General features: G+C 53.3%; 1 protein-coding gene across 10 annotated transcripts in view; it reads left to right on the forward strand.

The window, feature by feature from the left end:
• The window catches only part of DISP1 (dispatched RND transporter family member 1), a 165,436-nt gene that overhangs the window by 110,256 nt on the left and 40,576 nt on the right, over positions 1–14,604 (forward strand). The window contains exon 1 of one of the 10 annotated variants that reach the window (XM_055334011.1): positions 3,631–3,800. The exons of 6 other annotated variants lie outside the window; for them this stretch is intronic. The gene's annotated coding sequence lies outside the window, so the exon portion shown is untranslated. Of the gene's footprint in view, positions 1–3,630; positions 3,801–4,300; positions 4,372–6,224; positions 6,397–9,030; positions 9,050–14,604 lie in introns of those variants that run through there. 3 more of the 10 variants (XM_055334012.1, XM_055334010.1, XM_055334013.1) reach the window with 3 other exon arrangements.

A 14,604-nucleotide genomic window follows, 5' to 3' on the forward strand; every position in this document is an offset into this window, starting at 1 on the left:
GGGACTCGATCCCGGGACCCCAGGATCGCGCCCTGGGCTGAAGGCAGGTGCTAAACCGCTGAGCCCCCCAGGGATCCCCAGGAGTTCAGTTTTTTAAAGGAACTTTGTGAAAGGAAAAGCTTCAGGGAGACGGTACAAATGCACAGTGGAGCTTCTCGCACCCGGCGCCGGCCGCCTCGAGCGAAAACGTGTCGCCACACGGGACTTCAGGTGCCCCGGGGGGTGTTTGGTTCATGCTTTGAAGGTGGGGTCAGAAGATTTTTTTTCTCGTGACCCCGTGGGGGTCTGTGCATTAGTATCAATTAAGATTCAGGTTTCTTCGGACCGGTTTGAGGGGCTTTGCCGTAGAAACGAGACGTAGGAAGGAGCACCTCCTCCTGCAGCCTTTCTTGCCCTCTGGAGAGTGACACAGGTGTCACAGCCCAGTAACCGCTGCCCTCTCCACGTGGGGGCTCACGCCAAGGGATCTTATAGAAATGCGAGGAACTTTAGATCCTAGTAGCAAAGACTGAACATCTTTTTTTTATTTTTTTAAGATTTTTTTTTTAATTTTTAAATTTTTATTTTTTTTTATTTTTTTATTTTGGTAACAAAGTTAGCCATGCATTAATTCTAGTGCTGGAAATTGCTCCTAGAATCCAACTACTTTGGAAAAAGAAATTAGAAATATTAAAAAAAACAAAAGAATCAGACAACGGCCGCGACCCCCATGCTGTTGGTCTGGGAGCATTCCCACAGGACAGGTTTGAAATGATATTATATAAACAATAGGATTTTATTTTTAAGTAATCTCTACACCCAGTGCGGGGCTCACACTCATGACAGGGAGGCCAAGGGTCGCATGCTCCAGCGACCGAGCTGGCCAGGTGCCCCCGGACAGCATGGATCCGGCCCCGGTCCTGAGCTCCGACGCAGCGGTCCTGGACATGCACTGTAGCCATCGTGATGAGACTGGGGACAGCAGTCATTCCCAAAAGGGAGGCTTCTTTGATCTACGTAAGAAGTACATCTCAGCTTTAGGGATTGTTTTAGAGATTTGCGACAGGCCCTCTTGTTTCTGGACACTGTGCAAAGCCAGCGGGGTGCAGGAGGGCCGGGGGCGGAGCTGCACCCTTGGGTGTGGGGTCGGGGGGAGCCTGGCGCCCCTGCTCTGTGGCCCAGGACGGGCTTGCCGTGCCGGCCAGGGAATTGGCTCGAGGAAGTGGGGCCTGCTGAGGCCCGGCCGGGAGTCCCCAAGGGGGCCAGGACTGTTTGGAGACTGGACAAGGCGGACGCCGTAACTGGGGAAGGAAGCAAACCGCTGGCTGGGCCCATTTCTCCAATTCCCCCCACGTGGTTTCTTGTCTTCCGTCGTCCCGTGACAGGCCTTTGCGGATCTCCGTGCTAGATGTCACTAAGGACGTCGTGGTGACTATTCTTCTGTCCCTTCTTGAGGCAGAGGTGGTGCGGGTACCTGTTGTTACTGTAACTTGAAACCCTGATACAACAACCTGCCTGATAAGGTGCGTCCCTTACAGTGTTGCTGTGGTTGCTCCAGACTCGGTGACCAAGCGCCCGTCTGCCTTGGTGGTTCCGGGCGAATGCGGTGCTTGGGCCAAGGCCTGTCCCGCGTCTGCCCTGGTAATGTCGTTACACCGTTAGGTTGCAGGCTTTGTTGTAAAGGAACAGAAGTGTCAACATCCCCTTTAAGGACTTCCCACTACATTTTTGTCAAAAGTTTTGTGATCGTAGGTTATTTGAAAGCTTGGAACAGGTCCACCAAGTTGTGGCTTTTTCTTCTCGACAGATGCTTAGGATTGAGGATGTGCCAGGTGGCCGCTGTAGGTTTTGTCCACCCCTGGATACAGCATGTGGGGTCCTTCATGGACGCCGGAATGCAGCAGCCCTTGCCACAGCACGTGCATGGCCTGCGCTGGGCACGGGGACGCCTGCCTCATCGTGGCCTCATTTCCCAGCTGCCGAGCCAGAGCTCTCATCTGTCCGGACCTGTGAGGCCTGCCCTGGCTGGCGGCCCAGAAGTCTCCCCTTCACGGACAGTCACGGCCAGCTAGCCTTGCCTAGGCTTCCTTAGGCCTTTGGGGTTTGCAGAGAATGTGCCCAAGATGCTCGTTCTTGAGGATCCCGATCGGGGGGTGGTCGTGGAGAACAGCAGCCGTGACGGTGTCCGTTCCCCTTCGGAGGTGGCGCGTCCTGAGCTCAGTGACCTGCCAGGCATGGCGAGGGGCCCTCCCGCCTTCCATGACCTGATCCTGGTTTCTGACGTTCCCCGGGTCTCAACGTTTGCTGGCAGCCAGGCCTACGACTTGTGTCTAACGACCCTGCGATACGTCCAAGGACTTTAAAGAAGCCTCAGTACAGTACGCAGTGGAGGCCTCTGGGATTCTGATACGAATGACTGTCCTCCTCCCTCTTCCTCTAGAAATTAACCCATTTCTTATCTTGTTGGGGCAAGTCCCAGAACTTTCTTCTGTACAAACTACTCTCTGAAGCCAGACATGGCATGAGTTTCATCATTTTAGACTATTTGAACTTCTGAACCACTGAGGAGTGTTTTCCACGTAGGAAACCACTCCCACTGCTTTTGGGAAATGCAGAGGCCCCAGTGCTGTACTCTGTCAGAGTTTGGGTCATTTAAGGTTCCTTGCGTGCCAAAAATAATATTACCACTGTTACAAAAAGTATGAATCAATGGGACCAGGATTCTCCCTTACTTTCTTCTGTGCAGCTATGTCAGCAGCGTGTCATCGGGCCCCTTGGCGGGAGTCCTCAGCAGCGACAACAGGTGTCTGTAGGCGAGGGACACATCTGTTTTCCTGCAAGGTCTGACTTTTGGAAAATTAATTTGCCTGCGTTTTTATTTCATGACATACAGAAAGCAAGTGTAACTTTCTCCATAAACATTAGAAGTCTGGCCCCTAATAATTTTCAATTTATTAGTCATAATCCCACTCTTAACCTACGCATACCACATTCATTTAGATTTATTTAGATTTATTTGGTCGCAGCGCAACTGAAACCCTTAGAATAGTATTGCAATTAGATCAAGAGTCAGGACACAGGGGTCTCCGTTCTGGGAGTATATCTCGTGCCGGGAGAACCTACTGTGAAAGTGAAGTTATCTTTCTTTGAAATCCTATATCATAAACCAAAAATATTTTGGGAACTCCCCAGAGCCCATGGGTGCGTTAAACTCCGCCTTTAAATCATTGTGCATGACACGATTATATTCGCAGATGATCCACAGTCTAAGCTATTTTGTTATGGCTGAAATGTTCCAGCTTGTTTTTGATGCGAGACTATCAGCCCCGGGCCTCGACTCCTCCCCTAACGCATGACACATCCCGCGTGCGTCCCGCAGAGGAGCCGCTCTACCTTAGAAACAAAACAAAATTAAGCTTTTAAAGCGTCCCAAGAGGAAGCTTGCATGCTAGCTGCTGGAGCGACCTCCCCTGGTCTGGATAAAAGTGTGAAAAGCCAATCGCTGGTATTTCTTATGATTCAGCAGCGGTTTAATGCTCCCAATTTATAAGCAGACAGTAGTGCCACACATCGCAGTCATGCTTAAAATATATTGGATCTTGGCTGTTTCTTCCCCATAACCGCAGCGGGCGTGGTCCTTGGGGCCCACAGAAATCAGCAAAAAAAAAAAAAAAAAGTAAGATTCTGTATGCCGAGTTTTCTTTTGCATTGCATTCCAAAACCACATTTATTCTCCTTAACAACGTAGCAGTGACGTGACAAACGGAGAATACGACGGCGACAGCTGTAAGACATCATTCTTTCCAATAAATATTTGTCAGGTACGTGCCACGCACTGGGGATGATAGTAATAGAGTCTGTGGGGTCAGGTGTAGATTAAGAGGGTGGAAGAGAGAGAGAGAAAAAAAAAAAGAGTGTGGAAGAGGCATAGAAATGATGGTGAGTCTGGGAGCTCAGTGTTGCCTGAAGCGGAAATGTGGGTGAGCTTGGCCGAGGGCCGTGCCACCCGGGAAGGAGGGGGCGTGCATGGCAGCCCACAGGGATGGGGTCTTGGGGTCTCGGGGTCTCGGGGTCTCGGGGTCTCGGAGTCTCGGGGACACAGGGGTATGGGGCCCGGGCAGGCAGCCAGCCAAGGCTCAGGACGTGGCACTGCGCACGCGTTCAAGAGATACTTATTTAAGTTAAAGTTTGGGGTTTAAGTGACTAAGAGGATAAACAGGACGCTCGAGAGGCTGAGGATGACGCGATAATTATACGGTAGCTACCCCTTCCCGGGTTGCACTTCCCACGGGCTCGGTCAGCCACCGTCTGGAGGCGATGACCTGCTGACGTGGCCGGAGCGTCAGGGGCCTGTGTCCTGCACCCCACACACAGCCTGCCCCGTCACGGGAGGTAGGTGAGGGCGGACGTCAGGGGTTCAGAGGGAGAGGCCACGTCCACGCAGTTACTGCAGCCCCTTGTGGCGATGGCCGTGCGTTATCGTGTGTAGAGTCGTTCATCCCCCCCCCCCCCCGGGCCCCGTCTATACCTGAGGCTGCAGCCTAGCAGGTGTTACAGGGACGTTTCCGGAGGGTCCTGTACTGTCTGCGGTCTCAGGCTTGCCCTGGTCCCCACAGGTCAAGGGGACGACTATATTCTAGATCATTGAATTTGAGCTGCTGGCAGGACACATATACTGAAATGTCCTGAGACTGCAGGGGCTGCAGAAAAAAAAGGTCAGGGACGCCTGGGGGGCTCAGTGGGTGAGCAGGGCGTGACCCTGGAGACCCGGGATCCGGCCCACGTCGGGCTCCCTGCTCCGCCCGCTCCCTCTGTCTCTCTTTCAAATCAATAAATAAAATATTTTAGAAAAGAAAAGAAGTTAAAGGCGACATCACAGGAGACCGAGCCGACAAGAGCCGAGCGTCGCTAAGATTCGGAACAAGACAATGGCGAGGCTCCTCCAGAAAAATGGGATTGGGGGGTCTCAAGGTACCGGACGTCAGCATAGTGGAGACCGACCTGGAGAAGGGAGCCTTGCCGGGGGTCGTAGGGGGCGAAGAAGCGAGTATCAGGAAGGACGGGTGGAGCCTCTCGCTTCGGAAGGATGGTCTTGTGTCCGGGGGGCAGGACGGAGGAGGGTCGGGGGGCCCGTCCCGCCGGGAGGGGAGGACCAGCAGGCCCCCGGCGGCCTCCCGGGCTGGGGGACGTGAACGGCCTGTGAGCAAGAGAGGAAGGAGCCGGCACAGAGGAGGGGGTGCAGGGTGTCAGACTCGTGAACAAGAAGTGGGGTTCTGGAAGGCGCTGTGGGCGCTGCGGGCCATGAGAGGAGCGCAGGAGGCTGCCGCGGTGGGCTCGCTCCCCACGGGTGTCAAGAGTGCAACAGACACGTCCTCGTCCTTGCACGGTGATCCCCGAGTTCGTGAGAACTGAACTCAGAGCCGGGAGGGGCCTGCGGGGCGCTGCGTGGGTTGTGTGGACCCGGGGTCGCCGCAAGGGCCACAGTGCGGGTCATGGAGCTGGCTGGGAGCTGTGACCCCGGGCCCGGCCGCGACGACAGGCGCCAGCTGGCTGCCCCAGAGCCCGCTCTGCCTCCTCCCGCCGGGACGGCACGCACGGCGGCTTTGACGTTCCCGAACGAGGCCCCGTGGACGGGCAAGCTCATCGGCACATCCGCCCCCCCCTCCCGGGGCCCAGGGCCCGACCTGCCTGCCGGCTGCTGCTGCCGACCTGGCCCACGCCGCGTCCCTCTGGCGCAGGAGAAAGGACCTCCAGGGTGCCATCCCCGGAGCACGGGCCGTGAGTCCCGAGAACGTCGGACGCTCAAGCCGTTAGCACTCGCTTGGCCTCTGCACTGTCCGTGGAGGATCAGGGCGGGCGCAGAGCTGGGCTGCTTGTCCTGTGCAGAGTGGGCTGTGGTCCTTGGGGCCAGACGGGGCCCCTTCTAAGTGTCCAGGCTGACGGGACCGACAGTCTCAAGCAAGTAATTAAGTACAGAAATCAGTGACTTGGTTAAAACCGCGAGCAGGAGTTTGGAGCTCACGAGCTGGAGAGCTGAGGTGTTTGGCTGCTAGGGCACCCTAATGGTCTGCGGGGTTTCTCGGGGAAATTCAGGGAAGCAACAGCCCTGGAGCCTTTAGGATTTGTTGGCCGCGCACGATGCACGGGCATTAGCTGCTGTAATAAACTAAACCAAAGTCCTGGTCACACCATCAAACAACGATAAAAATAACTTCGTTTTCATCTGAATTATTTCTCTTTTGGAGGTTTTTTGGTCGTACAGCATTCGGTGGGCGTGGAATGCGCGCACCCTACGATTTCAGACACTGAATGTGCCCCTGGTGACCACGCAGCAGCGTCCCGACTCCAGGGACGTCCCCGTGCCTGGAACGGATGCGCGACCCTTCGTGTCTGGGCTTCCAGCGTCACATTTCCCAGGTTCGTGCGTGTTGTCGTGTGTGCCGTCCGTCCTTCGCACTGGGGGTGGGTGCGAGTGCGTGTGTACGGCTCGCGTTCGTCCCGGTGGCCGCCGGCGGTCACCAACGGTCTTGCCGTGAGGCTGGGGTGCAGGTGCATGGATGAGCCGTGTCTGCGGTTCCTTGTTCGTGCGAACTTGGGCTTGACGCTCGCGTAGCTAAGGCCGCGGTTCCCGGTGAGGCGCCTCCCGCCTCGGGACCTAACCAGCCACGGGCAGCAGCGCGCGCTGGCTTCGCGGCCGTTTTAAACAGTGGAATCGCCAACGAAACGCACAGAAATTGTGAGAACATGACAATAAGTAGAGAAAAACGCTCATTTTTAAGACCAGGTGTCACCTCGTTTGGAGTCCCCTGTTGCTTGTCCTTATCGTTGGGTGTTCGTCGCTGTGGACACGAGGCTCTCAGATCCCCGATACGCAGGTGTCTCCTCCCCGTCCGCGGGCTGTCCGTCCGCACCTTCCCCGTAGTGCGTTCCCATACAAAAGTCTCCTTATCTTAATGAAGTCCAACGCTATCTGTTTTTTCTTTGATCACTTGTGTTTTTGGCTTAACTAATTCAATTTTGAAAGTGCTGTCTTTGTACAGCCTGTTAAAAGGGTTGTTTACACACTTTTTTTTTTATTATTAGACAAGTGTTAGTGAAGGGTTAGGGTTCTCGGGTTCAATAAATCGTGACTTCTTTGCCAGTGGATGTAAACGGAAAGTGTTTGTCTGCAGATGTCGGGTATTTATGAGGGTTTTTTTGCTGTGGGTGTGGAATTTAAAATAACGGCATCATCAAGGCCGCAAGTCTATAAGCAGTATGGCCGGGTCCTTTAACGAAGGGCTGGTCCGCTTAGAAAAACTGAAGGGAAACCCTCAGAACTGCTTTAAACAATGCTTTCCTCTTTTAATAAAGAGGACTCTGTCTCTTAAGAACCTTTCACTTTCTGCCCTAAAAGCAGGGGCTCAAGAACCATTTGTGAAAAGACATAAGAATCCCGGAACTTGGAAATAAACACGGGTCAGTGTTTATTTGGTCAGTTTAAATGTGGTCCCCTGCGTGTCAGGATCCCGACCCAGCCCTGGGGTCAGCCGACGTGCGACACCCTCGACGACACCGGCTCACGGGCCTCCATCTGCTGAGTAAATTTGAATCCCAAAGATCAAAGGAGGTTCTAACTGAAAACAGTCCTTGTTGTAGTTTCCGAGTCGGAGCAGGAAAAGGCTAGAAACGACATGCGGCCGCCCTCATATCCTGGCTGCGCCACCCTGCCCTGTGCTGGCATCGCTGCTGGCTCCCGCTCCCGGCTTGCTGGGCTCTCGGCTCTGCTCTCAGAGCCCCTGCCCCTGCCCTGCCCCTGCCGAGCTCCCACCCCCGGCCCTGGCCTATGGGAGGCCCGGCTGCAGGCCTGCCCTCCGCCAGACTGCGCCTCCCTGGCTGCTCCGCAGCCCTGCTGCTCCCACCCCTGCAGCTCCCCACCCGGAGCTCCCCACCCCTGCTGCTCCCCAGCCCTGCTGCTCCCACCCCTGCAGCTCCCTGCTCCTGCCGCTCCCCGCCCCTGCTGCACCCCAGCCCTGCCGCTCCCCACCACTGCCGCTCCCCACCTCTGCAGCTCCCCGCCCCTGCTGCTCCCCGCTCCTGCAGCTCCTCGCCCCTGCTGCACCCCACCTCTGCAGCTCCCTACCCCTGAGCTCCCCACCCCTGCCGCTCCCCACCACTGCTGCTCCCCACCTCTGCAGCTCCCCACCCCTGCTGCTCCCCAGCCCTGCTGCTCCCACCCCTGCAGCTCCCTGCTCCTGCAGCTCCTCACCCCTGCTGCTCCCCGCCCCTGCTGCACCCCAGCCCTGCCGCTCCCCACCACTGCTGCTCCCCACCTCTGCAGCTCCCCGCCCCTGCTGCTCCCCGCTCCTGCAGCTCCTCGCCCCTGCTGCACCCCACCTCTGCAGCTCCCTACCCCTGAGCTCCCCACCCCTGCCGCTCCCCACCACTGCTGCTCCCCACCTCTGCAGCTCCCCACCCCTGCTGCTCCCCAGCCCTGCTGCTCCCACCCCTGCAGCTCCCTGCTCCTGCCGCTCCCCACCCCTGCTGCACCCCAGCCCTGCTGCACCCCAGCCCTGCCGCTCCCCACCACTGCCGCTCCCCACCTCTGCAGCTCCCCGCCCCTGCTGCTCCCCGCTCCTGCAGCTCCTCGCCCCTGCTGCACCCCACCTCTGCAGCTCCCTACCCCTGAGCTCCCCACCCCTGCAGCTCCGCACCCCTGCTGCTCCCCGCCCCTGCTGCTCCCCACCCCTGCTGCACCCCAGCCCTGCTGCTCCCTGCCCCTGCAGCTCCCCGCTCCTGCAGCTCCTCACCCCTGCTGCTCCCCGCCCCTGCTGCACCCCAGCCCTGCTGCTCCCCGCCCCTGCAGCTCCCCACCCCTGCTGCTCCCCAGCCCTGCAGCTCCCCACCCCTGCTGCTCCCCAGCCCTGCTCTCCCACCCCTGCAGCTCCTCACCCCTGCTGCACCCCACCCCTGCTGCTCCCCGCCTAGGAGCTCCCCACCCCGGAGCTCCCCACCCCTGCAGCTCCCAGCGGGCCTCGGAGCAGCGCCAACCAGCCAGGCCCCAGCCAGACTCGCTGCCCTGCACACGGAGGTAACACATTTACTCATGCTTCCATGTGTGTGAATTTGGGGTCTTGAGAGTTTACTTGAAAACAGTTTTGTTCTCTGCTTCTAGGATCGAATTTAAAATTTCTGCTCACAGGTTTTGGTTTGAACTTTGGATGGCATCTTAATGCATTAGAATCTTAGGAAGTTTATTTGAATTTTGATCTAACACCTTGAGGTCCAACCATTTCTTGGGTTTATTAAAATGTTCTTTCTTTAGTAAGTCGGGAGGAAACTTCCAATCTTGAGGTAGTTTATGTTGCTTCGTGCTTTGAGAGTCTTCTTTAGCCTCTAAATGAGAGGATTTTGAAAACATGTGCTTCTCTCCTCAGCTGGTAGAAAAATAGGTGTAGAACCCTAGGAGTTAGTTTAATTACTTGTGTAAATAGATGTTGTAAGAAGACGGTAAAACATTAGCATCTTCCGACCTATACGGACCGGAGTCTGGGAAGATCTCGACGGAGACCCACGCCCCCGCAGCAAGTCCGACCCGCAGCGATGACCGTGTGCAGCACAGGCCGTGTGTGTCCTCCAGTCCTCCAGCCGTGCTCGAGTCGGTCGCACGGTCGTTGATTTACTTCGCCAAGTGGAAGTCGGAACACGTGGGCCGCATGCACACATTTTCTTTTTTATTGAATACATTTGACATTTACCGTTGTGGACATTTAAGGCGTGCGTGTGTTAATTTGGTACGTGGGCGTATGGTGCTGTGGTAGAGATAGCACTTCGGTCCTTCCCAGCCTTGGGGATGGTTCGGTCTTAATGTCTTAGCTAGTTTGATGATTATAGCTCAACATCGTTGTCTGGATTCATCCCACTGCGTGAGCCCTCTCGCTTGTTTGCTGCTCCTTGCAAGTTTGTACCTTAAATAACATCAATCTTATTCCTGCCGTGTTCGCTTTTGCTTGAAGTGGATAATTTATATGCCACTGGCAGGAAATTGCAGACTGTTTCAACTTGTGAAATATTTGTATGTCTGAGAGTAAAATGTAAATTTTAAAGAAATTAAGCAGAAAAAAAAAGAAATTAAGCAGATAAAAACTTTGTGAAAACTGGGGTATTTCTTGCAAATCACTGACCCTCAATGAGTTTCTTTGGTGATATTGCAAGAACATTGAGAGCACACTTTGCAATTTGGTATAGTTTTCCCTAACAGATTGAAAAAAAAAGAAAGAAAGAAAAAGAATAAAATATATCCTTCTTACCCACCAGAAGTTTATTTTTTATGATAGTATTTATGATAGAATTTATAATTAAGAAAGCTCTAGTTTTCTTTGAAGCCTCAGAAGTCACTAAACTATGAAAATAAACTCCCAACTAGTGCGTGTTTCACTTGCGGTCGGTGGAGTCACTGCTTCCTGTGGATTTAATGTCTGCGGCACGTTGGTGCTTCTTAAAGTGCAAACATACGTGATCTCTTTGCATTATGTCATTTATTTTTAGACGTTACAGCTCCAATTAGACCAAATGCTTTCATTGCTGATCTTAAACATTAGGACACTTTTTATTGGATTACGCTTCATTTGTAGCTTCCTGTTCTCGTTCACACAAATAAGGCAGGAGTATTTTCATGCATCTTGCACTCTTCATGTAGCTTCCATCACGGATGTAAATTGTAGGACTGTGAGCATGAACTGTTTGCACTGATCATGAAAAATGTAGGCGTCTGAAAGCTAGACCGACAAAACAGCTTAGAAAACACATGTTGACCTTGTGCCGTCTGGAAAATGACGCGTGTCCTAGCACTGATTCGCCCAACATTTGAACCTGCTCCAGGGTCTCTGCATTCCACCCTGAGCCGGTCAGCCCTTGCTGGCCTCCGGTGGGAGCCCTGTGCCAGCAGGTTGCACACGGCCGCCCGGAGCACCGGCAGCCTGGGCCCTGTGATCACGGCCAGGTCTTTCCCAGTGGCCGGTCCCGGTCCCACGTGACCACAGAAAATACACGTGGGTGTTTAGGATTGGACACACGGGGTGCTTAGCCTGTCAGTCTTCTTGGGAAAAATACAAAACAAAGGAACTAAAGCAAAACTTCGAGAAGCACAACTGGAAAGAGGGCGGCCTTTGTTCACTCCGTCTTGGTTTCTGTGCTTCGCCGACTTAGTCAGCAGCACGCGGGCTCATACCCTGCAGGTGCACGCATGTGGGCCCCGAGAAGGACGTTTGCTGCAGACACAGTAGCCACGTAATAAATAAATGCTTGCTGAAGAAGGACATTCACCTTTTTAACTGAAAAATGTGAAGGGTGCCCTGCGCCACCGTTGGCTGCCCTTGGACGACAGCCCGTTTTGGGGCATTGCTCTCAGAAACTGGATTTGCTGCTGCTCAGACTTACCCAGAATGGTGGGGGCAGAGCTGGCTACCAGACACTGAGCATTTGTGGGGAGACCTTCTGTAGTCCTGAGGGTGATGTTAAAACCCAACACTGTCACCGTCTGACCCAAACGACCTCAAGTCTTCGGTGCTGATTGATCTCTGTTTCGGACGTCGGGGAAGACGTCTGAAAAATTCTCTCACATTCCTCCACCTCACACTATGTGGGAGTAGGATTTTCTTGATTTGATTTATCTCCGTGATGTGTTTTTCCTTTGCACTGCTCAGTTTGAGTTTCAGGGATGAGAGAGGGATTAACATTCCCGGGGTCTTAAGGCGCCCCTGGGACCCGCTCAGCACATCAGTGAAGCCCGAACACGATCCTGTTTCCGCTGGGGAAGAGCTGCAGATGGATCGCTGGGTGCGGAGTTGCCCGTTTCAGGGTTTTACTGGAGGTAGTAGTTTCAGATGGAATCTTATGGCCTCAGTGTAGACCTATCTCATGGGGCGGGGGGACGCTGCTCATTACCAGAGCGTCCTGGGGTTCTTACTTGTCGGGGTGTGAGGCGAGATGCGGGCCTGGCATCTGAAGCCTCTCTGGTCTGAGAATTGGAACATTTAAGATGCTTAAAATGCAGTCGTTTTCTTTTCCTTCTTCTTTTTCCCTTTCTTTTGTTTTCTTTCTTTCTTTTTATTTATTTATTTATTTTTTTGGTACAAGAGTTCGGAGGACATGCTCTTTTAATACAAGGGCTTGAGGGGCGCCTGGGTGGCTCAGCGGTTGAGCACCTGCCTTCGGCCCAGGTCGTGACCCCGGGGTCCCGGGATCGAATCCCGCATCAGCTCCCTGCATGGAGCCTGCTTCTCCCTCTGCCTGCATCTCTCCCTCTCTCGTGAATAAATAAGTCTTTAAAAAAAAGAAAAATACGGCGACTTGGGACTTCATTTTGAAGATTGACAATGGGCTGGGGACATAATTTTTCTTGAGGGTTAGGTAAACTCATTAGTCAAATTGGCTGTACCCTAAACTTGAGTGGGCTGATCCTCAGGTTTGGGGCCACGCGGTGCCACGTTTTGGTTTTCGCAGCATCGCCGCGTGTGACCTCTGCAGGCTGCCTCCCAGACTGTGCCGGGAAGGCTCTTCCTGCCTGCGCCCCGTCCCGCCCTCACAACCTCGAAAGTGCTCTTCACTGGAGCAGGAAGAGACATAAGAAGATCTAAACGCTCTGGGGCTCGTGTGACGTGGAGCGTCTGTTCCGTGTTTTAGTAGAGAGCAGCGTCTTTCTGCACGTTGTGCATTTCGAGTGGCAGTTGCTCTTGCGACTTGTTCGGCATTGATTAATAAAGTAAATAAATCGGTGATTCACAGCCCTGGCCGCACACTGGAATCGACTGAGGAGTTTTAAAGACGCTAATGAGCACAGACCTTTACAATATGAATTCAATCAGAACCTCTGTGGCCAGGCCCTTGGCCTGTAATTTTTTTTTAATATTTATTACTAAAGCGATGTAATTTTTTAAAAAATATTTATTACTAAAGCGATTTCACTGCGCTGGAAGCCTTGAGTGCTGTAACAGGCCTGCAATTTAGTGAACACTTGTTGTATTTATTACATTCCCTCCGAGGCAGAGTCCAGACGATGGCCTGGCTGGCGCCTGGGTTAGGTGAACACTTATCGGACGGCTTTCCAGAACGTGTTTGAAAGACCTTTGATGGATATGAATAATTATAGAAAACTCCACCGGTCTTATTTTACATGTGCTTCGTTATACCTGTGGGCTCACGTGACCGTGAAACTCAATATACGAAACCTTTCTTTTCCAAGGGCGTGGATGTTTGGAGGCGGCGCTGTCGTGAGCGTGGGGGGTTGTGGCGCATGGGGCGCAGGCTGGTAAGTTTGCAGGCGAACTGTCCTCATGACGGCAACACAGCCGTAGTGCCCGTGGAAGAGGAATTTGGGAAGACGAGTGTCGATGCTGAAACGATGCTCTTGACTATCACTTATCCCGGATGTAAACGATGAGCGCTATTTTACGCTGCTCTTCCCGGGTAGACCTGTTACCCCAGGCACCTTGCACATACAAAGAAGCACAGTGAGGTCGCTGGGTCTGCAGCCAGGAGGGCCCGCGGGGCCCCGGCCAGGGTCGGGGTGTCTCTGCTTTGACAGCCAAACCCATAGCTGGCGATAGCGCTGCTTCCTTCCCAGCGTCGGTTTTCCGACTTGCTGTGACACCGTAAGATCTTCCAAAGGTCATTGAACTTTTATATTTTTTGGTTGCAAATCTGGGAGGGAAATTTTGTCAGGCCGCTTTCTTCCTGCATATCACCAAGCCGCCTGTGAATACCACGAGAGGTCGTACAAGTGAAACATTGCACATTCACAGTTTATTGAGGTCTTGATCAGTATAGAGTCTGTGCATGAAAAGAGGTCGTATGAAAGTATTAGATTTCATTTTCAGAGGATGGTGTTTGTTATCGGAAGTCAAAACTACCTTAAAAAAAACTACCTTCTTGATAATATGCATTTAATAGAAAATAGCTTTCAAAAAAAAAGGAAAATAGCTTTCATTGTAAAAGAATAGTGACTCTGTGACTCTCAGATTTCTTTGATTCAGTCAGTTTGCTTTTTCATGGTGCAGGGAGAGCATCCTGCCCCCGGCGGGCTCCCACAGAATGTGGGCTGGGGTACCACTCGAGGTGCACTCGAGGCTCAAGGTGCACCACTGTCTCCCGGGGAGGATGACTGCAGTTATGGCATTTATGAGAAAGGGGAACAACAGCCACATTACCTTTTTTTTTTTTTAAGATTTTATTTATCTATTCATGAGACACACACACACACACAGAGAGAGAGAGAGAGGCAGAGACACAGGCAGAGGGAGAAACAGGCTCTATGCAGGGAGCCCGACGAAACTCGATCCCGGGACCCCGGGGTCATGCCCTGGGCCGAAGGCCGCTCTCCACCGCTGAGCCCCCCCGAACTGCCCACATTACCTTATTTTTGTGTAGTTCTTTGCAACACATGCAATCCTTACCAGTGATTAAGTGAAGATACCACAGAGTGTTCTTGTTGAAGGAGCATTTAGGGGTAGAAAGTTCACAAACTGAAAAATAAGAATGTTTCATTTGTCTCAGAAGGGGAGAAGATCACGTCTCCTTACAAGACCAGCCATTTCAGTTCCCTAACAGGATCTGACTCTTTGACTAAAGGTGCAGATTTTGCTGTCA

Source organism: Nyctereutes procyonoides, unplaced genomic scaffold (genome assembly GCF_905146905.1).
Source record: "Nyctereutes procyonoides isolate TBG_1078 unplaced genomic scaffold, NYPRO_anot_genome, whole genome shotgun sequence".
Taxonomy (NCBI): Eukaryota; Metazoa; Chordata; class Mammalia; order Carnivora; family Canidae; genus Nyctereutes; species Nyctereutes procyonoides.